The following is a 22947-nucleotide window of genomic DNA, read 5'->3' as shown; positions in this document are numbered from 1 at the left end:
ATATGAAACGGGCTCATAAGAGAGCCAGCTAGGTCATAGCCTCCTCTATTTTTTCGAAAAAATAGAGGAGGTTATGGCCAGGTACGCGCTTGATCATCACAGTGGTTTCAATTTAGCCCGCGCATAAAAATTTCTTGCGCTAAATACGCCAACAGAATTATGTTTTGGGAAAGTTTACACTGATATAGATACTGACATGGGCGTCGGCATGACCCCCTGCATGGTGCCAACAGATTCTTATTCACTGAAACTGCATTCAGAACACAATTTGTTCATTCTAGAAGGACAAACTCGTGGAAGTTTAAATTTTGGGGCTTGTGTTATTAAATTAAGGAAAAAAAGTATGGGAGATGGAATAAACCCCACCCTTTACAACCCCCTTTACTGATACATTATCACCAGGTTTGATTTGGTTGTTTAATCTGATGCAAAAATTCATAAGAATAGCAATAAATGGACAGCAGAAGACAATTAAGTAGTTCAGTTTGGTAGTTAAAATCTTAAGGGTCACTGTATCAAATGCTTTTTGAAGATTAAGAAAAGGTAGCTAATTTTGAGTTGAACATGCCCATGCTTCTCATTTAGTGAATCCGTATATACAAAGCATTCCTCATCACCTGATGGGCCAGCTCATCAAGACACTTACAGTAATTGCTTAACTGTGGCTGCTTCCTCTTTGTACGAAATAAAAAACTAACTTGAATTTGAGGCAAAAATTTCTAAGAAAGAAAAAGGCGCAAGTACTGAGTCATCAAAAGTGCCTTAAAATTGAGATACTCGCTTAAAATCAAGAGACTTAGCTGCAGTATATGCAGCCAAAGAAGAAACAGAAAAAGGCTTTTGAAATGTCAAAACAAGTGATTTTAATAGCACCCCCAAAATTCAGCAAGAGTACTGGGCAATTTTAGAGTGTATGGTTAAAGCAGAATTCATTTTACCCAAATTTAATACTCAAATTGGCTGTTCTGCCAATGCCAAATTTTTATAAAAAATTTTAACACTTAGCGCAAAAAAAGCCTAGCCCTGAAGGCTTTTGCTTTCTTTTCTAGAATGCATTCATACCTTCAGTTAGAAATGTTAAGAGAAGCACGATCAAAAGCGACCATTCAGAGCTTCATTGGAACTGTCCAAAATATGTTATGAACTGCAAAATAAAACGACCCAAGTTTAAGGTCTAATTGTGTTTTTTAAGTTTCGCTCTCAGCTATGCTGGTTCCTGTAGACCTTTCCTCAACTCTTTAAACTGTACTTCAAGACCTAGTAGAAGTAGTAGTAATAAACTTTATTTGGCTACAAAAATGAGTGCCAAAGAGGTTTGCAACTTGTAGAGCCAGGGCCATCTGTCACTTCGACATGGAGGACTCCAGCCAGGTACACCAATTAAAAGGAGGAGAGTCAAGATGAATGGGGGACTGAATGGCAATGGTGAAAAGGAAAAGCAGTGTTCTATAGTTAATGCAAATGAGAGATATAGTTGGGACAAGATGCTTTAGGTGGAAACGGTAAAGAAAGAAATGCGCTGGGAGAAGAAGGAAGAAACTTTAATGACACGGAGTATTAGGCACCGAGAATGTCCCGAGAATGTCCCGAGTACGGATCACCAAAGCCAACCAGTCCGTCAGCTGATGCAAGACTAGCCAAGCCCACCAGGTCGGGAAACAAAAGTGAGGAAAATGAAATGTGCCGGGATGGTGAGAAAATTTGTTCCCATTTTACGTTTGACATGAAATTTAGTGACAGAAGAAAGGAAGAGGTGTCAAAAGAAGAATGAGATAATCTCGAAAATGCCTGGAAAGCAGCTTCATTCATCAAATTGACAGGTTGAAAGAAGCCGGCTATCCGGAACATGGTGTCATCTCAGTTGCTGAAGGAACCTATAAAAAAATGAAAACAAACAGCAAGGAAGCTATGCCTAACACAGCGGACAGAATACAACAACAAAATCTGGTTGCAATACCCTATCTGCACAGCATATCGCATGATTTGAAACGAATATAGGCAAAAAAGTAAATATCGAAGTAGTTTTTACAGCTTCGGAAAAGTTATCGAAGCTTTGTAGGATCACTCAAACTTGTGGTGTGCAGCAACGCGCATGTAGCATAAAACACCAGACTTTATTTGTACCCTGCAGCACAGGTGTGGTGTATGAGATCCCACTAAGCTGTGGGAAATGTTACATTGGACAAACGGGTAGATGCCTCAATGAATGGCTCTAGAACACAATTATACCTATGAAAAACTTGCAAAAAAGAAACATCTGCGAAGGAAACGTTGCTTTGCACTGCAGCAGGTGCACAGGTTGTATGCCCTGGCTTCTACAGGGCTTAAAGCCAGGGGGTGCGTCAGAGACCCCCCCCCCCCCATAATATTTAAGAGGGGTCCGAGATCCCCACAAGCTTGAATTCAAGCACGAGGACTGTGAGAATACAAACCAGGTAACCATTGTTTTGTTCTTGTCAGTGGTGTAATTGGAAGGTTTTTTCTCTACCGTTTCAACAGTTTCACATTGAGTATTAATAAAAACCAGATGGAGAAAAATAATGATTTCTCCCCTTTGTATAAAACGATTTGCAAAACAGGCAACCAGCCACTTTCTCTCTTTATTTCCCTTTCCACCAATGCTCGAATCACTACAGACCCCCTCCAATTGAGCCAGACTTTAAGCACTGGGCTTCACAAAACAAAGGTTATTGGTAGAAGCAACAAGCAGATTACAAGAGAGATTCTGGAGGCAAGAGTCATCAAACAGAAAAAGGGCTTGTGCGTCAGTGCACCTTCAATAATGCTCAGTGAAAAAGAACTTGAGATCCTGTAAGTAGCGTATAGTTTACTCAAAACGCTTAGTATTGTTATATCTTTTCTTGTATGGCAGTTTCCGGTTCTATATCTGGTGGTTTTTAAGGCTAACGACACGACTTAATCCTGCTCATTCATACTTTACATTTTGACAACAGAAGCCCATACACAGCTCAACCTGGCTTTTTCATTTGTCTTCATCGAATGTTTAGCGGTGAGGCATGTGCTTGCTCATGGTGTATACTACTTCACTTGTGTTTTGGATTTTTGTGATTTCTTGTTTATTGTTATTTATTTTTTTGTCAGTGCTTTGTTAGGAGAGAAAACTGGTATATGTGTATATGACGTTTTGACTTCGGCTGAGTCACATGTTATGAAAATGTGCATAAATTCCTCCGTTTTCCAATAAACCTCAGTTGACAGTCGGTGCTGTGTTCATCTCCCTACCTCTGACCACATATATCTCAATCTCAAAGACCTCATTCCAATAGTAACATGCACAAGTATTGATACAGTCATAAATTTATTACAATGAACAAGACTTTGCTGTCAACCATGATGAACTTGACTTTCTGCAACATCTAATGTCAAAGTGAAAGTGATCGCTCCTTCTGCTTATATGCTTTACTTATTATTAAGGAGATTATTAAGTTGGTTTAGACCTCAAGGCAGAATATTAGTTTAAATAGTTTAGTCACACAAACAAAAAAACACGGAAAAGAAATTATAACCGAGCTTTTTCTTGGTTGAAGCACCATACAGAGGAAGAAAGTAAATATATTTACACAGGTGGAAGCAGGCTCAAGCATTTTAGAACAGCTCAGGGAGCAGTAATAAAGTAACTTCGGAGCAGATTTGAAGCAATAAACGAGAGTTTTGGAGCAATCACATTATGTCTTGGAGCAAGATTCTAGACTCGCTTTTAATAATAGAATTCTAGCTTCCTCACTTAACTCTTTGACTGTCGAATATTTCGAAAAAAAAAAAAAAAATCACCTCCAGTGTCGAACTATTTCAAACGCTATGCGCAATACCCGTACTGCAAAAACGCCGCGGGACGGCATACGGCCGCAGCACCTGTACGGCAAAACCAGTCAAAGGGTTAAATAGCAGCAAATGGAATGCTGCCTTCTACACTTCATAATTGCAGATCGTTTAACTAAGAGATTTATACTGTTTTGTAAGATTCAAAGGTGGACTTCACCACTTTGATGCACTCAAGTATTGCCACTAGTTCGAAGTTCACATCAATGAACAGTACATTTCTGCTTTCTATCTTGTGCATATTCTTTTTGATCCTGCGCCTGTGCCGATAAATTTCTGGGTACTGGCCAGTAACGCCTTCAGAGAAGATAGGTGGCACTTTAAGTATAGCCTTTTTCCCCTTCAAATTCATTACTTTATGGCCCTCTGTGGCTGCTCAAATTATTGCTTGAGCTATCTTAGTTTTAACACACTGGCGATAGGCCCTGTATGACTTTCCAACACTTTTGAAAACACATTATAGTGACTGGCACCTAAGTGGCATCACCTCCATAAGAGTTCCAAGTGTGCTTTTGTCTGTCGTAGGCATGACAGGCTAGATGGTGAAGCACCTGCTTGTATTCACAGCAGAATCGCTACAAACAAACCGTGTAGTTCGTCGCAGCTGGACAAGTTTCCAATGGCTCGTAGTCATCATCGGCCAGACTATACCAACTGCAGGGTGAAGGCCTCTCCCATACTCCTCTACCTGCGCTAGCTGCATCCACTTTACTCCTGCTAACTTTTTAACCTCATCCGCTCACCTAACTTTATGCTGTCCCCTGCGACGATTTGCTTCCCTTGGAATCGTTTATTACCCTAAGCGAACATCAGTTGTCCTCTCTACGCATTACATGCCCTGCCCATTTCATCTTCTTGATTTCCACTAGAATGTAATTAACTCGTTATTTCTCTAACTCACTCTATGTGCTTCCTATTTTTTAACGTTACACCTACCATTTTTCATTCCATAGTCATCTGCGTTGTCCTCAACTTAAATAGAACCCTTTTCGTTAGCCTCCATGTTTCAGCTCCATAGATGAGTAAGTGTAAGATGCAACTGCTGTATACCTTCCTCTTGAGCAATACCGCTAAGATACTAGTCATAATCTCAGAATACTTACCAAATGCACTCCATCCCAATCTTATTCTTCTAGTTATTTCCCTTTCATGATCTAGATCTGCGGTTACTACCTGTCCTAAGTAAACATATTCGTCTACCACTTCCAGTGCTTCGCTACCTCGTAGTAGTCTGGTGCGCCTGCTTCACTCGCTGATCTCATTTCCCTCACCACAGGCGATTCAAAAGGCCGGGAGTAGGTGCTATATCAAGAGCACAGAACATTTTCCGTAACGAATTCCTCAAACTTGCTTATAAGCAAACATTATGCTGCATACTTTTCTAGTATATTAAAATTTTATACATATTAGGCTCGGGTGAGATGCATTACACCTCTGCTACCGGTGTGCTGCCATCGTTTTGACTACACCAACCACATACCCTGTATACAGAACTCATAACAGACCATTGCCCAGCTGCGCTTCTCATAGTCGCTTAACTTAATTTTCTCGGATTGCGGTTCTTGCTGTCAATACCAGTAATGGCCCACCGTGCGGCAAAACCGTGCTCCACTAAATTTATTGTCAGAACATTGATGCAGTCAAGTTGGAGCAATTTTGGAGCAGGGAAAGCAGGCTGGAGCAGAATGAAGCAAATGGAGCAGCACTTCCACCCCTGCATTTAGGATGAATGCAAAGAAAGGAATACTGCAACCAAATTCTAAATTCTAAGTTCATTCTAAGTTCAAAAGGCAAGCCACCATGTCAGTGTTATCACTCAGTATCCTAATTTCTAAGTTCGATATCACAGGAAAGACAATTGTGCCAAGCTCAAGCTTAACACCGTTCAACATGATCCAGTTACATATATATATATTCCTGCCGAACATAATTACAGTTCCCATATTGTAAGGAATCTTTATCAACCATGCTTTTATTTATGTGTTTATTGATACCTCAGAGGTCCTAATGCAAGATTTTACAGAGGGAATGGGCTTGTGCACAATGATAAATGGCGACAGGCTGGTGGTATACATGGCTATGATTAGACAGGTTCTTCGATGGCAGTATTGAAGCTTACAGGATCACTGATGACGGATGATTCCAGTTGTGAACAGTGCTTGCGAAAAATGACTCATGAAATGTAGTTGTGCGGGCATGCGATGAAACGCCACTTTTACGATGACCTGTGCGAGGTGTTCTATACACAGGTTAGCCGAGACTGCCATGAGGTCTTGTACGAAAAGCTTGTGATAAAGGCAGGGGCGTGAAGTACAGTGACGAGAACAGAGACTGTAACAGAGATTTCATGGCAGAGATGCTGAAGGAGTATTCGAGGGAATGAAACTGGTGGCATGGTTTTGAACAGGCTCATAAGGTTCAGTAAAGTTACAGTAGTGTGGATCAACTATATGATTGGTATATTAAAGTTGTGATCACACAAGGGTTTTGTAATCTAATACTTTTACACAAGAAGGTGCCAGCCATGGGTAGGTTACGATAGAGGTATCCAACAGTTCTATTAGAGTAATCAGTTACATGGCTTACAAGGCAAGACAATGTTAAGCCATTAGTGAGGTGAACACCAAGGTAAACGAATTCTTTGAAAAAGTAGTACTAGTGTTAATTTTGTAAGTAGGATGTGTTGTTTTGGCAGTGGTGAGAAGAAATCAACAGTTTAAAGCTTCTCAGGGACGGAGGCCACATAGCACATCACTATTGTATGCGAATAAGAAATTGATATAAGGCAGAAGCGTCGGACGAGTTGGTTACAGAGCAGCGAAGTACACAGTCATCAACTAAAATGTGGATGGTAGAAGTTACTGAAGGGAGATCGTTAAGAGTAAGGGACAGTGCTTTGTGGAACACATAGCTGAAAGAAAACTTAGAAAAAGAGGACTGGGTATTAGCAGTAACAAACCGCGCGCGGTCGGTCAGAAAGCCTTGGATCAAACTAGTGGATAGAGGTTTGTTCAATTCAGGCAGCTTCAGCAGAATGCGGGCAACGTGAAAAATGCGTGCAGACAGGCGACGCAACTTGGGAAAAGCGGTAAAAGAAAATCGAGTACCGAACCTGCTGGATATTTTTTTCGAAGTTAATATTGGGATATATTGAGGGCGAAATGCACCATTTCGGCTCCATCTTAGTGCCTATACCCTGTGCGATTCAGGGAACGTAGGAACGGGTGAATGCTAAATATTTTTTTACACACTCTTGCACACTACGCGAACGCGCACACCTCGTGAATAACGCGAAATAGAAGTGTCCTCTCGCTAAGGCAGTTTTAGGAAAACTGCTAGCAGCTTCGAAAAGACCCGTTTTATCTGGAGTGCCCGGCATTGCAAAAGAAAGAGCACATAAACACCCTTCCAGAATCAGCCAAGCGATCACATACGGTGATTACATAAACACCGCAACCTTCAAAACGAAAGCCAAGACCACCTACACGTTGAGAATATTCTTCCATGGCAGCACAAACCAAATCACGATCCCCATACACAGGCCTTTTACATACGCTCTTGGTTTCTAGTATGCCACACTGTGCACCATTCATGCTTCAAAAATAAATCCAAGACGCCCTGTTCGTGAGGCAACACGCAAATATGATTTGTTGCAGAATGAACGGAGAGACCAACGGGGTCCGAAGGTAGGAGCACTCTTTCAACTTCCGTGGATGCACGAAGCCTCTAATGCGTCTATCGCCTCTGTCGTTACTAACGTAATCCATGAAGAAACTGCAAGATGAGCACTGAGGCACGAAATGTGCACGGCGCAAAAATCGCGATTCACACGACCACACATTCCAAACGTCGTTTACAAACACACGACACGTGATCTGCCTTGGGCTTTCCTGCAAAAACCCCAATCCGAAAATAATAAACAAAGCCAAGCCAATCCATGGGTTGCAATAACGATTGGCGCCGTCTGCTGCGACCCGGTTGCAGTAGCGAAATGCTTCCTGCAACCGGGTTGCAGGAGCAAAATGCTTGCTGCAACCCATGACGTCTTATCCGGTTTAAGAAAAACGTCACGTCCGGCTATTGTTTTGTGGGTAGGTGGTTGTTTTTAGTAGCAGAATGGCTGGTCGTCGGAGCCGTGGGAGCTGCGTCGCCGTGCCAGCCGTGCGCTCTCGTGTTGTACGGTACGTAAGCAATTTTTTCTATTTTTTAGATATTTCAGTATGCATGTATTGAGTCATTGCCCGCTGTCTGGAACTCTACATTTAGTTTTCAACTTCCCTGCGCCCAAATGTTCTGTTGACGACCATTGAGCCTGCTTGGCCGGCAGTGGGCCCGAACGGCCCAAAGGTGTATTATAGAAAGTTTCAATCGAAAGCTCAACGTAGTTCTACACCAAGGAACATGCGGTTAAATACCGTTTATTAGGCCAACCGCACAAAAGTCTCAGTCATGTAAAACACGCCTGACTACCAGTCTTGCGTGCGCCTAAAAAGGGCGGGAAACTTGGGTGAGCTTTCCTCAGCGGTCTGGATGAATATTTATTGATTGTAACGTCTTTGAGCTGATGGAGGGACTTAAGGAGATACTAGGACATGACAAAACAACGCGTAGAAGCAGGAAAGGCGAGGATCACACAGGCCTGTGTGGGAAGCTTTTGTTTCGGTGCACCACGACGTACTAACCATTTGTGCGACGTGACCCTTTGTGTGACCCGCATTGTAATGACGCGGTGTAGAATAATGATTTCATACCTCATTTTATGACTGCGCACTGTCAAGTGTATGCAGGGCCAGTTTCTAATTACGGTGAGGTAAGCGATTTCGCCTTGTACTTGTCTTAATTTCTTTTGTGTGTGTAAACATCGCTTAGCTGACGTCTAATATTTGTACGCAGGGACCTTCCTGATATGTGTTTTGGAGTCTAGCATGGGCTTGCTGGTTGCTGAGGCTGAACAAATGGGACTATGAAAGGCGGAGGCAGCATATGCTCCAACGCCACAAGGTGAGCCCTGTACTTAATTTCAAAACAATTGCTGTGCCACCGGGACTGGTCATTTGTTTTAATTTTTACATGGGGAACATGGCACAGGTCACCAGTTTGCATAGAGTGCATGAAGGATTCAAATAAGCAAGCATCCCTGCAGCTTGCTGCAGTTGCGGTGTCCAGCTTGTAGTTCGCAGCCTTTCTTTCTCGGCTGCAATTAATGCATCGCAAACAGTGTGCAATGTACCAGTTGATTCAGACTAAGAAAACCAGACTAGCTCCAAAAACAAACAAATGTTTGCACGAGATGGAAGATCAAACCACGCTATATTGTCTTCTCAATTCGCTGTGAGAAACTAGCAAAGCTGCCTTCTTTAACGAATGGTATTCTACACAGATTGGTTGTGTCGCTTTTTTGTGCGTGTGACAAAGTTGCTGCAAGAACTTTATTTATTTATTTATTTGGTTACTATCAGGGCCGTTGAGCAGCTAAAAACAGTGACAGCTTCTCCGGGCACTGATATGCCTACCAGCCGATTGTGGCAGGGTTGCTTCACATTAATCAAAGCAGCCTAGCAAATGAGGCTCACTGTAGCAGCAAGAATTGTGAGCATGCCCTCGCACTCACTTGCTTTGTCATCTCCTGCATCTTCTGGCGCAGCAGCGCTGGGCAGTCTCTTTCCACTCATCAGAGATGATCCTTTTATGCCAGGGGTCTTAGAGCACGGCCAGCGAAGCTGCGTGATGCAGTCTGCCCAGCTCAATTTTTAGCCTACGTTTTGAAAGCATTACCACCAGCCCTGATTTCGAACTAAAATAAGCTCAGACTTAGTACCCAGTTAGTACACATTCATTTTTGATAAGGCGTTGACCACTTAATCTGCATGAACTTTCATTTGACATCACTATGCCTTCAAAAGCAAGGAGCCAGACATCCTGCCTTTTCTTTTATTTCCAAGTGTGCGTTTTTTTTTTTCTTGCTGAGGATTATAAGTGTGGTATTTATTAACAGGTATGTCATTTCAGTACCTCTCTCCGAGTGATCCTGAAACTGCTTTTGTCCGGCATTCAAGCGGAAAGGAGCACACGTTGCTTTTCTTTTGCAATAATGGAAGGGCTTGGTCTGGAAAAAAAAAGTTTTGCTTATTTTTGTTCATTTTATCATTATTTATTGTACTTTGTTTCCTGTTGTTTTGTTTTCTGGCTCCTGGGTCATGACAGAAAAGGCTTTGTCAATGCGGCCCACGTAGCAATATGAGTTTGAGACCGCTGCTCTATGCCCATAATGGCTTGGCTATCAATGGATTTCATAATGAGTTTGTCTGAGGTAATTGTCAAGCAAAAAACTACCATATGCCACTGGTCGGCCCGGAAACACAACCTCCGCATCATGGTGTTAGAATAGAAGTGCGTGAGCGGGCTGCTCCACACCAAGCAGTAAGTGGCGATACCGATGCGCTGATTTCTGTAGGCTGCCGAGAGACTGCGTTGACTGTTGGTGGCCGCGGGTTCGCTGGTTGCCGCAAGGAATTGCAGTCAGTTCTCAACTTTCGCTGACGCCCCCGCTCCACGCCTTTCTTCGATCATGGTATATTCTAAGTTGTAATGTAATGTGGAAAAAACGTGCATTGTTCTCCACTGCGATACAGGCTACGTATTCTGCAATGAAAAATGTCAGCTTTTTTCGGTGCGAAAAGATGTCGAACAGCTTCAGCTATGGCGGCCGGCATACCAAGATAGGACCGAGCTATACAGTCACTCTTTGTGAGGGGCATTTGAAGCCCAGGTTTGTGTCCAAAACATGGATGACAGAGTTAAATGGGCATGTGCTACAAAGCGTTGCTCGTTGCTAGCAAAGGAAGCGGTCCCTACGATATTTTCTGCCGGCCTTGCCTACCTTTCAGACTTCGAAAAGTAGAAAGCGACCCACTGAAAGGCAGCCCCAGGAACCGAAAAAATAGAAGATCGTCAAACCTTGTGTAGAAGTGTCGGGTGAAGGTAGCACGTGCTTCACACGATACTGCGTGGGCATGGGCCGGCCCAAAAGCCGGGTGCGGCTCAGCCCACGGGTCGTCTGGGCCGACTCGTGAACATTTTTACTGGACCCGGGGTGGACTTAAACGTGCGGGCCCGAGCCGGATTCGGGCTTGTACACAGAGAGCCGATGTCCGATTTATAGTCACTTTGTCAGAGTAAAAATCCGCGGCGGCGCAGCAACGAAACGGATGAAATAACTGGTACGCTCCGAGAAAAAGGTTTAGTCTTCATAGCTTATTTATTTACTTATTACGGCACCGCGGTGGCTTAGTCATTAAAGCTCTCGAGTACTGAGCTGGGATACCCTAGTCTGATCCTAATTGGGAGACAGCATTTCGGTCGGAGCTGAAAGCATGGCAGGCATATGCTTATAGATGACAGTTTCATTGAAGAACCCCATGTGGCCGAAGTGATGCGAACGCCTGTGCTACAGCATCCTCATACCTTGAGCCGGTTGGGGACCATTACTCCAGACATAGCTCTCTTGTTTTTTTCATGTCATGTACACTTTTTTTTTTTTTCGTTGTGAGAAAATTCAAAACCAAACGTAGGTATGGTTTTCATTTTTAGCTGTTGATTGGAACGTCTCATAACAGAAATAGCCGCAAAGGCTTGATAGAGTTTAGAAATCTCCTTGACGTTGAAATAAGATAAATCTTGAATGAGCAATGTTTAAATGAGTCAATTAATGTTGTAAGCAATTAGATGTGCGCGGGTCACATTGAACGATTCAAACGAATATATGAAATTACTCCCCTCTGTGACTGAAGAGCAGCAGTCAGACACCGCTCTTGCATGTTTTAAAGCTTAAAATGCCATGTGCGGGTTACTCTAGTGTGGTGCAGCGTGGCATTCGCCTAATAAATTAGAGTAGCGCAGGATGAGGCTTTTTAAGCTATCAGCGAGCACAGACAGTCTGGTCTGCGATAAGGTGCTTCCGCATATGATCAGTTTTGTATACCACTGGAGACTAGGAACTGGAAACCTCATACAAACCACTGGGAAGGGCCAACGTCTGAACGCTTTATGAGGTTTGGCCTTTTCCAAGGTTGCTGTTCAACACTCGGGACGCCTCAGCCACAGATACAGTCTTGCTGCCGCAACGGCGCCATCTTTCTCGAAAGGGGAAATTGGAGGCGGGGGGGCCCTTCTACATGCAGAATCAGCGAAGAGCATTGCAGCCAGAACACATGCCGGCCCTGGCGGCGGTGCGATAAATATAGCTATGATATAACAGCGCCTCTCGCACACCACAGGGCGGGCACGCCGCCTGAGCTTCTTGTCTTTCTTCTACCACCGTCGCCTCCAGTTCACAGATACACTAAATTGGGAAGAATATTGGTTTTCTCTTTCTTTGATGGAGGTGATACCTACGCTTGACTAACGGCCGTTTTGGCATGGCGTGAAGACTACATACACATGCAATTGGCTACCTTGCGTTTCCTCGAGATTTTAATGTTATATTTTGCTGCACGCGGTGTCTAAATATTAAAGCCTCCTCACAAGAAATCCGATTACTTTCTCTCTCTCTCTCTCTCTCTTTTTTTTTTTTTTTTTTCGGGGCCCCCCTCGAAAGTTTAGACTTGGTGGGGAAGGAGGAAGCCGCTGTGGCAGTGTAAAGGGCAGCACACGAGGAGCTCACTGACTGCCGGCGTCTCACAGTCTGGCACACACCTGCGTCGATGTCGGGGGCACTCCCGCGTCGAACCATGTCGAACGCGCCACTGCGCGCTGTCGGCAAGACGAATTGGAGAAGCGTAGGGTAGATGGCTAGCGAGGACTTGGTCTGGGCCACACCGTCTGCGTCGCAAGGGCCTTTGCGCGCTGTCAGCCAGACGAAGGGGATGACCGCGTGGCCGGCTTGAGGGTACTGACCCAGGCGGGAAGACGCCGGGATTCACTTGAACCTATTTTGTTTCCCGATGGCCCGACTTGGGCTGCTGTCGCCGTCTGGCCAAACACCCCGCGTTCCTTTCCGGTGGGGAATTCTTGTCACAATAGTTGAAAGCGGCAGCTCTCGCGTTTGTCTCGTTGTCGCCATCCTTAACAGGGGATATGGCTCTTAAAACTATTTTTCCTACGTTTTTCAACAAATTTGATAAAACCTGGTATTCTGATTTAGTTTCTTGCACTGATTTCAAATATATAATTATGTTTCCAATTGGCCAATTAGTTCAAAAGATAAAATGAAATTGTTCATAATTTGCGGGAACAATGAAAAAATAACCGCACTACAAAAAATTCACGTGAACACTTTGCTAGGTACTAGAAAGCATAACAAATACAATGTTACGTGCACTTTTGTATAACAAATATTAGCGATGTTATAGCAGTTTAAAATTCACTGCTCCAAATGTGAGTGCCTTCCTGTCTGATTTAGAGCAAAATTGAAAACTTTGAACTGCTATAACATCGCTAATATTTGTTAAAAAAAAAAAAGAAATGCTCCTAACATTGTATTCATTATGCTTTCTAGTACCTAGCAAAGTGTCCATGTGAATTTTTTTGTAGTGCTGTTATTTTTTCATTGTTTCTGCAAATTATGAACAATTAATTTCATTATCTCTTGAACTAATTGGCCAGTTGGAAAAATGGTTGCATGTTTGAAATCAGTGCAAGAAACTGAATCAGAATGCCAGGTTTTATCAAATTTGGTCAAAAATTGGAAAATAATTTTAAGAGCCATGTCCCCCTTTAAGCAGAAGCGAAATGCAATACAGCTGACATATTTCGTGGTGTGTTTGGAGACTGTAAACGGCCTAAACTAATATATTCGTTTTCCGCTAATTTCTAACAGTCTAGAGTTATCATGGGAAGACAAAAGAGTCACACTGGCCGTACTGCCCGAATCCGTGGGTCTCACTGCCTGTCGGAGGTTGGGTACACTACGAGCAGTGGCGTGCCACGCCGGCGTGGCTCGTTCATACACAACCCTTCAGACACCACGCTTCACATCATGTTCTACTTGGCACTTGCTGTATTTCATTTTAAACCAGCCAAAAGACGAGACAGAGAATAGAAGCGAACGAGATGAGGCTGGCTTCTGTGTCTCGTCTTTTGGCTGGTTTAAAATGAATGATTACCAACTCGCCCAGTCGTTAACCTTATTGCTGTATTTACAGGGCATTCCCATGTCTGCTGCTGTGGTTTAGTTTAGCACTGATGAACTCTGTCTATGTTGGGATACATGCAACATAAATAGCTTGAAAGTAAAAGATTGCACAGCCATTATTGTAGCTAGTTTGTAAAGCATGGGATGCATAATGTGGAGGTCTCGGACCTCAACAGTGGCATGTTTCTTGTTTTTGTTTTGTTTTCCTAGTTTGTAATGAGTTATTTCTCATTTGAGAGTAGATACACTTCTAATTGCCATTCATCACCAATGCAGATTTTATTTTTATTAGTTAATTATATGCTTTCCTCAATTTTTTCCTTTTCTGCTAAATAGAAGAACATGAGCCTCTCATAGCCTGTGTTGCTTTGGGACATTAAATCCCATAAGCCAGACCAGCATGAGCCTCGTTTCTGGCAGTCATAGATCTATTTCATTGAACCTCTTTGTTAATAATAAGCTTGTCAAACATACGTCAGACAAAAACATACAGTATTATGGGTGTGACACCATGAAGGTGTCAATCATTAGAAATGTCACAAGTGTTGGGCAGGCATGGAGGGCCCATCATTAACATGTTAAAATTAAGGAAGCTCCGGTGCCACTCAAGCGAAAACATGAGAAGCCACTGACAGAAAGCCATGGAGTAGGGCATCTGGAGGAGGAAAGGGCTATCCTTGAGTGCAGTCTATCCTCACTGAAGTTATTACTGATCAGTGACTTGGAAATTTTATCAGAACAGGCATGGATAAAAAAAAATTATATGCACAAGATAGAGAGTGGAAATGTGCTGCTTATTGATGTGAACTCCGAACTAGTCTAGTGGTGCTTGAGCACATCTTAGTGGTATAGTCCACATTTCTCAAGCTAACAAGCATTGCATTTTCTACTAGTTTGTTCCAAATTGTTGCTAAGGTCATTTGTGTTATTTTAAACATGTATACATGTTTTGGCTGTTAGTCTTGCATTTTCAGCAATGCATTGATCTTTGAATAAAAAGGAATCAAAAAGGTTATTTTGGTATGTCAGGTATAAAAAATTCAGCTAATAAAATCTTTTGACTTTAGAAACGTGCTTCAAAACTCCCGTTTTATAGCTTCAAAGTGCTCGAGCCTGCTTCCACCTCTCCAAGTTGGTTTGTGGTTCAAGTCATTATTGACAATTCTGCATGACTGAATTGATGTCTTCAATTTGGAGTTTTGGGGGAGGGTTGCATCCATTGGGAAGAGTGAAAAATGCTAGCCGAAGATAAGGAACGCTGCATTATGAAAATTCCGATTGCTATTGGGCAACCATCTCATGGATGATGGCACTTGAAAGCGTTTTGACTCGAGGTACTCGCACTGCTTGGGCTAGGCCAGTGCAGCACTTCATCTTACAGGAGCATATGCACCTAATTTTGGTCGCATTTTGCTTGTTAACGACATGCAAAACATTACTCTGTACAGATCATCACCTGGCTTTTATCTTCAACTGCTAAATAATTTATAATTGAATTTTTGTCATCTGTTTCAGGGTGTCTATACTCCATTAACACACTGAATGTTAGTAGTGCTGCTACTGCACTTAAAATCAAGTGTTGGTCTCTGTTTGCAATATTTTTTAGCTGCTTTGAGAAGTATGATGCTCATGGACAGCCTCCTTAACAACATGAACTGGTGTATTTGTGATGAGGACCATATATCAGACAGCCAGAGGTTTTATGATGCTAGCATTGTAGCAACTGTTGTGGTGCTGTAGTTCGGTGAGGGATTTGGCCATCTTGTGGTTGTTGCCCGTTTGCTGTGGCCACCCTCAAAGTAAATAGCTATGGTCCTGTCACATAGTTTGAGAACTTCTTGTTACTTGTATGGAAATTACTGTTTGGCACAAAATGACTTATAGCTGCCATCATGTGCATTATAGAGGGCGAGCGACTACATTTCGGTGGAACAGTTCCTCATTCTTTTTCACAGCCCATAGGAAGAATTTCGCAAGTTTAGAAAAATGAAATGTTCACAGCTGAGTTAGTCGCAATTCTGGAATCATGCTGTGTAGTCGACAAACGCTACAATCCGAGAGCAACGCATGTCGTCTAATGAACAGTGCAAGCGAAACTTCTTGGATGCAGCAGCAAATGAAAATGTGCACACATGGTTTTCAAGATGTCTCAACGTTTATTTATATGCTTCACAACCTACCAAAGCCCGCACGCTTGCGTTATACCAAAGTACAATCAGCTGTCTGTTCTGATGTCTGCGGCCAGTGTTGATAAAGTTCTTTACCACCCATGGTGTCCATTTCTGCTGTGCATGTGCACTGCAGTGATACATTGTCACACGCATGCAGAGAGCACTAGTACTGGCCTTACTTAGGGTAACCTTTTCGCTGTTTTGGCTTTTCTCATTCTTGGGCTATGCTACAGGGTGCACACTTTTCTTCTTGTCTGGTTCCTTTGACGAGTCATGAATTCAGCATTTGTGCTTCTTTCCTTTTTGAGGGTGTAGTGACCATATGCTGGAAGTAGTAGGCGAATATGTCTACTTAGGGCAGGTAGTAATCGCAGATCCGTACCATGAAAAGGAAATAACAAGAAGAATAAGATTGGGATGGAGCGCATTTGGCAAGCACTCGCAGATTATGACTAGCAGCTTACCGGTATCGCTCAAGAGAAAAGTATACGACAGTTGCATCTTGCCTGTACTCACCTATGGGGCTGAAACGTGGAGGCTAACTAAGAGAGTTCTACTTAAGTTGAGGACAACCCAGAGGGCTATGGAACGAAAAATGGTAGGGGTAACATTAAGAGATAGAAAGCGTGCAGAGTGGGTCAGAGAAATAACTCAAGTTACCGACATTCTAGTGGAAATTAAGAAGAAGAAATGGACATGGGCAGGACATGTAGTGCGAAGAGAGGATAACCGATGGTCGCTGAGGGTAACAAACTGGATTCCAAGGGAAGGAAAGCGTAGCAGGGGGCGGCAGAGAGTTAGGTGGGCGGATGAGATTAAGAAGTTCGCAGGGGTCAAGTGGATGCAGCTAGCACAGAACCGGGTTAAGTGGAGAAATATGGGAGAGGCCTTCGCCCTGCAGTGGGTATAATCAGGCTGATGATGATGATGAGTGACCATATGCAAATCCACTATTAGAATATATGAGCTGCTGCATTAGCTGCAGTCCTGCTATCTTTTTATTTAAATTTGGTACATCTCTGAGTTTCTCTGGGTGTTTTGTTATTGTTCTGAGCTTGCATTCTTTTGTTTTTTCTCCCCGTGACAGCCGATCCTGCACGTGACTGATACTAGTCGAGAGATGACAACAGCTGCCCACCTTTCAAAGCATGGCATTCCCTGGCCCAAGTTGACTGCTCCCTGTGCTACTGGCTCAACAGTGTACTCACAAGTCTGCACTTCACTTACGAGCGTAATGGCAACACACACACGTTGGCCATAGCTTCTGTGTCAAAATAAAGTATTCCTACTTATGTGCCTTTTCATTCATTATTAACGCACATGATTGGAGTAATAAACACTCCAGTGCCAAAACACCATATTGACACACTCATTTATGTTTAGACTGCCTACCTTCTGCATTACTTCCCTTTTGTAACCTACCTAGAAAGGTAAGTATTTACTGTATGTGTCATAGAACCACATGTATTTGTTATTCCTTTTGAGACTGGAAATAATCTGCAAAACCAGTGAAGTAAGAAAAGTTCACAGATATGTTTCGTAGACAATTTTTAGAGGTAAGCCCAATGAAGATGTTTCGAACTGCAGGCAGGGACTGATGATAAAATGGCAAAGTGGGCGGCGTTTGTTGAATTTCATAAGATTGGTTTAATTCAGTATTTTGCAGATGAGCAGCAACTTAATTGCAATGCCCTTGTCTGTGGGATACACCCATACTCTCACCTCATGTAATGCTCAAACATTTGGCAGTGCTAATCACTTTACTAAAATATTGTAATCTTGGCCCTTCAAAGTGAATTGTGTTCAATAGCGAGGTGACATGCTTGTAGCAATGAGATTCTAACCTTGGATACCCTCTCAATACGCTATTGCTGTGCCTCTATGCTACTGGGATGGTGAGGCAGCATACTAAAAGGGCATAAAAAAAAGCGTGTGCAGTGATTCTTGCCATGTAACAATAGTTGAAGCCCTCGCCTAATTTAATGTGATTGCATTAAAAGGGCCATATTTACCAAAAAAGGCAATTTGAGCGACAAGGATGACTGGCAGATGGTATGACCGGATGGATTGGTCTGGGTGATGTGGGGACCATGGTATGGTCCAGCTGCCTACCCAAGCAGCTCCTTTGACATGAGAAAAACTCATTGCCTTTCAGAATCCCAAGTCAGATGTGTGAGTTGCGAGTTCATTCACATCATGTGATAATTAGTAAACTTACAAATTGGCATGTGTGATAAAAGCGCAAACTAAGATTGGTGAGTCAACAAGTAGCCAACTAAATGTACAGGGATGAGGATACAGGAGTCGTAAATGCTGTGGCATGTTTTCCTTAACAGCGGTGCAGAAGTGCCCCCGAAATATTTGTTGCATTTGCTCAATTTAGGTGTATTTCAGTTTCTGGTATAACCTTTCCCACACCTTTAACCTTTAGGCACAGTAATTGTAAGTAAAATCAGCAGTTAAAAAAATAGCATTGCCAAGATGACAGCGTTCCAAAAGATTGAGAAATAGTATTAAGGTACGTATAGCAGCAAAAGTTCAGCATGCACCTGTGATCCCAGCCATTTTTGGAACCATAAATGCAGTATTAACTTCAGTAGTTTATCAATTCAGTTTCGGACTATCCTCATGTTTGACAAGATTTTAATGATGAAACCTTCAGCTTAATGCCTCTAGTAGCCTGAGTATTCTGAAGCATAGCATTGTTGCCTTACTTAATTGCTTGGTACACTTTCCAATTTTGCAGTGAGAAATTTCTTAGCCCAAAAAAGTGAAAAATTTGGCAGTACTGTGTCAGGGACAAAGCAAGCTTTTGGAAAAGGAAAATAGAGTAGATGTCTCTGAGTGGACACCCCATGTGCACTGTGAATGAAACTAATGAGCAAAAAAAAAGCATATGCTTTCAAGCAAAGTATTGCAATGCTTAATATTACATAGAATTCCTCCTGGCACACATAGATTTCATATTTCAAGCTGCCAGTTTCCGTCATGTAAGGACGACATCTGCTAGTTTTTATACAGCACCTTCGTGCTTTCGCACTGGCAAGCCATGTTTTGCGAGAGGGTACCTTTCTAAGTGGACTCAGCTAGGCTTAACCTGATTTCCATGAAATATATATGGAAGGGTGCTTAAACCAGATGCTATCAGGCTTTACGTATACCTGCAGGTAAGGGCCCTGCCAACTACTATTTTTAATAAAGAAAATTTGATATATCTAGTCGTCACTTAGTGTTTGTCATATATACTTCCTCAAGCACAAATAATAGTGGTCTGATCGAGCTGCTTGGTTGATACTAAAAATGAAAACGCAGCACTGACACCAAACATGGACGGGCTACTGCTCAATTAAAACGCCTGGAGAGAGTGCAACGTAAGTCAACTTAATCGCTTTCACTTCTCTCTTGTCGACTGCGACGTAAAGTATCGGCAGCACTTGTGCAGTGGTCACCTTTACAAGCCAAGCATGCTATGCGTCTGGTCATCGACTGTCAGCTGTCGGCTGGCGCATCGTCGCCGTCGATTCTCCCAGCGACGCCACGCCCTCCGCGGCACGGATTCAACCCTCTTTCCAGTTTGGTTGCTAATGGCCACCAATTTTCGCTGATTATTGTACTAAGCAGGTAAGCCCAGCTCTACTAATTGAGCACATAATTAAAATATTTTATCGAGTTCAGTTTATAGCGCAGCCCTATGGCAGTCGCGTAACCAGCGAAGCGAATAAAGAGCACATCAGAGGAAGAAAGTTCGGCGATGCACTCTGATGCATATCTCACGCATTGGATTTGTTAGAGACGACCATGGAATAATTTAAACAAATTGTTCGATATACACGGTCATTTGGCTGCTGGATGTACCATTGCTTCTAAATCCGGCCGCGCAAAATATATAGTCAAAAATTTTACTTATTTTTCCATATTTTATGTTCACAACAAACATATGCATAACCACGCACTGAGATCAAGTGCCACATGAAAATTCGCGCTTCCACTTCAGTTCGAATAATAGCTCTCGAGGTCAAATGTTCGAATGAGTCGCGTTACATATGCTGTGTATGCGAGGTGGGTACGTGGGGGACGAATTAAACTGCACTGCAAAAGATGGTTTGGTTTATGAGGTCCCGAAGCAACTCGATCAGGCTGTGAGATACGCCGTATATAGTGGAAGGCTCCGAGAATTTCGACCATCTGGCTGGGTTTTTACCGTACCGTGCAGTACACGCGGGCGCCTTGTTAGTATTCGCTCCCATTGAAAAGCAGTCACCCCAGTCAGGATTGAATCCCACACCCTTGGACACAGAAGTCGAGTACGTCAACTGCACCAGCACAGCGGGGGAGGGAGAAGACGTACACTGTTGCGTTGTTGGGTGCTTGGTTTTGCCCGCGGCTGCTACGTTTTTGTGACATGGCCATGCAGTCCCGTTCCACCTAGCTTCCACTGGGACATCACAATTCAATCTTGACTTCCTATAAAATCGCAACCATGCAATTCCTGGCACGAAGTCGCCTCCTGGTCAAATTAGCATGGCTTACCCTGCTCGAGTCGCCAGACAGTTCGTTTATACACGCTGGCCAACAAAGACGTACGGGATCTGTTGGCTCTTAAATGATCACAACGGTGCACTGCAATGCCGATCGACGCCACGTACACGCTTACGGGCGGCATGCAATTCGTTGCAGCCTCCGCTGCTGCGGGTGCGAGTTGTGAAAAAAGAAACTATGCCGGGACTGCGGGCATTGCAGAATTAACATGCAGTTTCACGGGTTGGTTTGGCTGGAGGCTTTTAATTGTGCCCGTGTATGCGCGGTGCGATAACAATTAATTAAGCAGGCGCTGGTATATAACTGATAATACTTTTTAACTAGTCATGCGCACTAGCGCCTCATTTACTAACAGCTATAGGTTTGCTGAGGTCGCAATTATAATATCTATATCAGTCTTTTAAATTTTGGAAACACCATTATCGTCCCCGCTTTTAGCACACGAATTTAGGCTGCGTATGGCAGAAAACGAAACCTCTCGGTCGAGGATAATTTAGTGCGCGCGGCATATATATGTACGGGTGCACGTTGTACGATCGCTTCGCTAGCCATTCCTCCCGGGCGCTCCCGAACATTATGAAAGGAGTGACACCCGCGGCCGTGCGTGGCGCGTATTGAATCGTAAAGATCAGCATGCATGACTAGCGTGGCGATTTGCGCTCACCCGCTGTATAGTTTCGGTTTCGCCTGTGTACGGCCGGAACTACCCCGGAAGGTAGCGTAGATGGCAGCGTACTGCTCCGAAGTTGTCACTTGCTCCTTCTTAGCGCACAGGAGGGACGGCAAGCTTCGAGAGCAAGGTATACCCGCACATATGAAACGGGCTCATAGGAGAGCCAGGTCGAAAAAATAGAGAAGGTTATGGCCAGGTACGCGCTCGATCATCACAGTGGTTTCAATTTAGCCCGCGCATAAAAATTTCTTGCGTTAAATACACCAACAGAATTATGTTTTGGGAAAGTTTACACTGATATAGATACTGACATGGGCGTCGACATGACCCCCTGCATGGTGCCAACAGATTCTTATTCACTAAAATTGCATTGTCAGAACACTTAGTGACATAATTTGTTCATTCTAGAAGGACAAACTCGTGGAAGTTTAAATTTTGAGTCTTGTGCTATTAAATTAAGGAAAAAAGTATGGGAGATGGAATAAACCCCACCCTTTACAACCCCCTTTTACTGATACAAGGTTTGATTTGGTTGTTTAATCTGATGCAAAAATTCATAAGAATAGCAATAAATGGACAGCAGAAGACAATTAAGTAGTTCAGTTTGGTAGTTAAAATCTTAGGGGTCACTGTATCAAATGCTTTTTGAAGATTAAGAAAAGGTAGCTAATTTTATTTGAGTTGAACATGCCCATGCTTCTCATTTAGTGAATCAGTATATACAAAGCATTCCTCATCACCTGATGGGCCAGCTCATCAAGACACTTACAGTAATTGCTTAACTGTGGCTGCTTCCTCTTTGTATGAAATAAAAACTAACTTGAATTTGAGGCAAAAATTTCTAAGAAAGGAAAAGGCACGAGTACCGAGTCATCAAAAGTGCCTTAAAATTGAGATACTCGCTTAAAATCAAGAGACTTAGCTGCAGTATATGCAGCCAAAGAAGAAACAGAAAAAGGCTTTTGAAATGTCAAAACAAGTGATTTTAATAGCACCCCCAAAATTCAGCAAGAGTACTGGGCAATTTTAGAGTGTATGGTTAAAGCAGAATTCATTTTACCCAAATTTAATACTCAACTTGGCTGTTCTGCCAATGCCAAATTTTTCTAAAAAATTGCAACACTTAGAAGCACAAAAAAAGCCTAGCCCTGAAGGCTTTTGCTTTCTTTTCTAGAATGCATTCATACCTTCAGTTAGAAATGTTAAGGTATAGAAGCACGATCAAAAGCGACCATTCAGAGCTTCTTTGGAACTATCCAAAATATAAGTTATGAACTGCAAAATAAAATGACCCACGTTTAAGGTCTAATTGTGTTTTTTAAGTTTCGCTTTCAGCTATGCTGGTGCCTGTAGACCTTTCCTCAACTCTTTAAACTGTACTTCAATACCTAGTAGAAGTAGTAGTAATAAACTTTATTTGGCTACAAAAATGAGTGCCAAAGAGGTTTGCAACTTGTAGAACCAGGGCCATCTGTCACTTCGACATGGAGGACTCCAGCCAGGTACACCAATTAAAAGGAGGAGAGTCAAGATAAATGGGGGACTGAATGGCAATGGTGCAAAGGAAAAGCAGTGTTCTAGGTTAATGCAAA

General features: G+C 42.9%; 1 long non-coding RNA gene across 1 annotated transcript; it reads left to right on the top strand.

Moving 5' to 3' along the window:
- Nucleotides 1-7862: 7862 nt before the first annotated feature.
- Nucleotides 7863-17435, top strand: LOC146206648 (uncharacterized). Its single transcript, XR_014704484.1, has 3 exons — nucleotides 7863-8021; nucleotides 8734-8841; nucleotides 17231-17435. It is a non-coding gene; the product is annotated as an uncharacterized LOC146206648 (long non-coding RNA).
- Nucleotides 17436-22947: the final 5512 nt, after the last annotated feature.

The sequence above is a fragment of the Amblyomma maculatum genome, chromosome 1 (assembly GCF_055883805.1).
Source record: "Amblyomma maculatum isolate TAMU_Amacu chromosome 1, ASM5588380v1, whole genome shotgun sequence".
NCBI classification, from domain to species: Eukaryota; Metazoa; Arthropoda; class Arachnida; order Ixodida; family Ixodidae; genus Amblyomma; species Amblyomma maculatum.
Note: the sequence above shows the minus strand (reverse complement) of the source record. Positions and strands in the feature narration are given on the sequence as shown.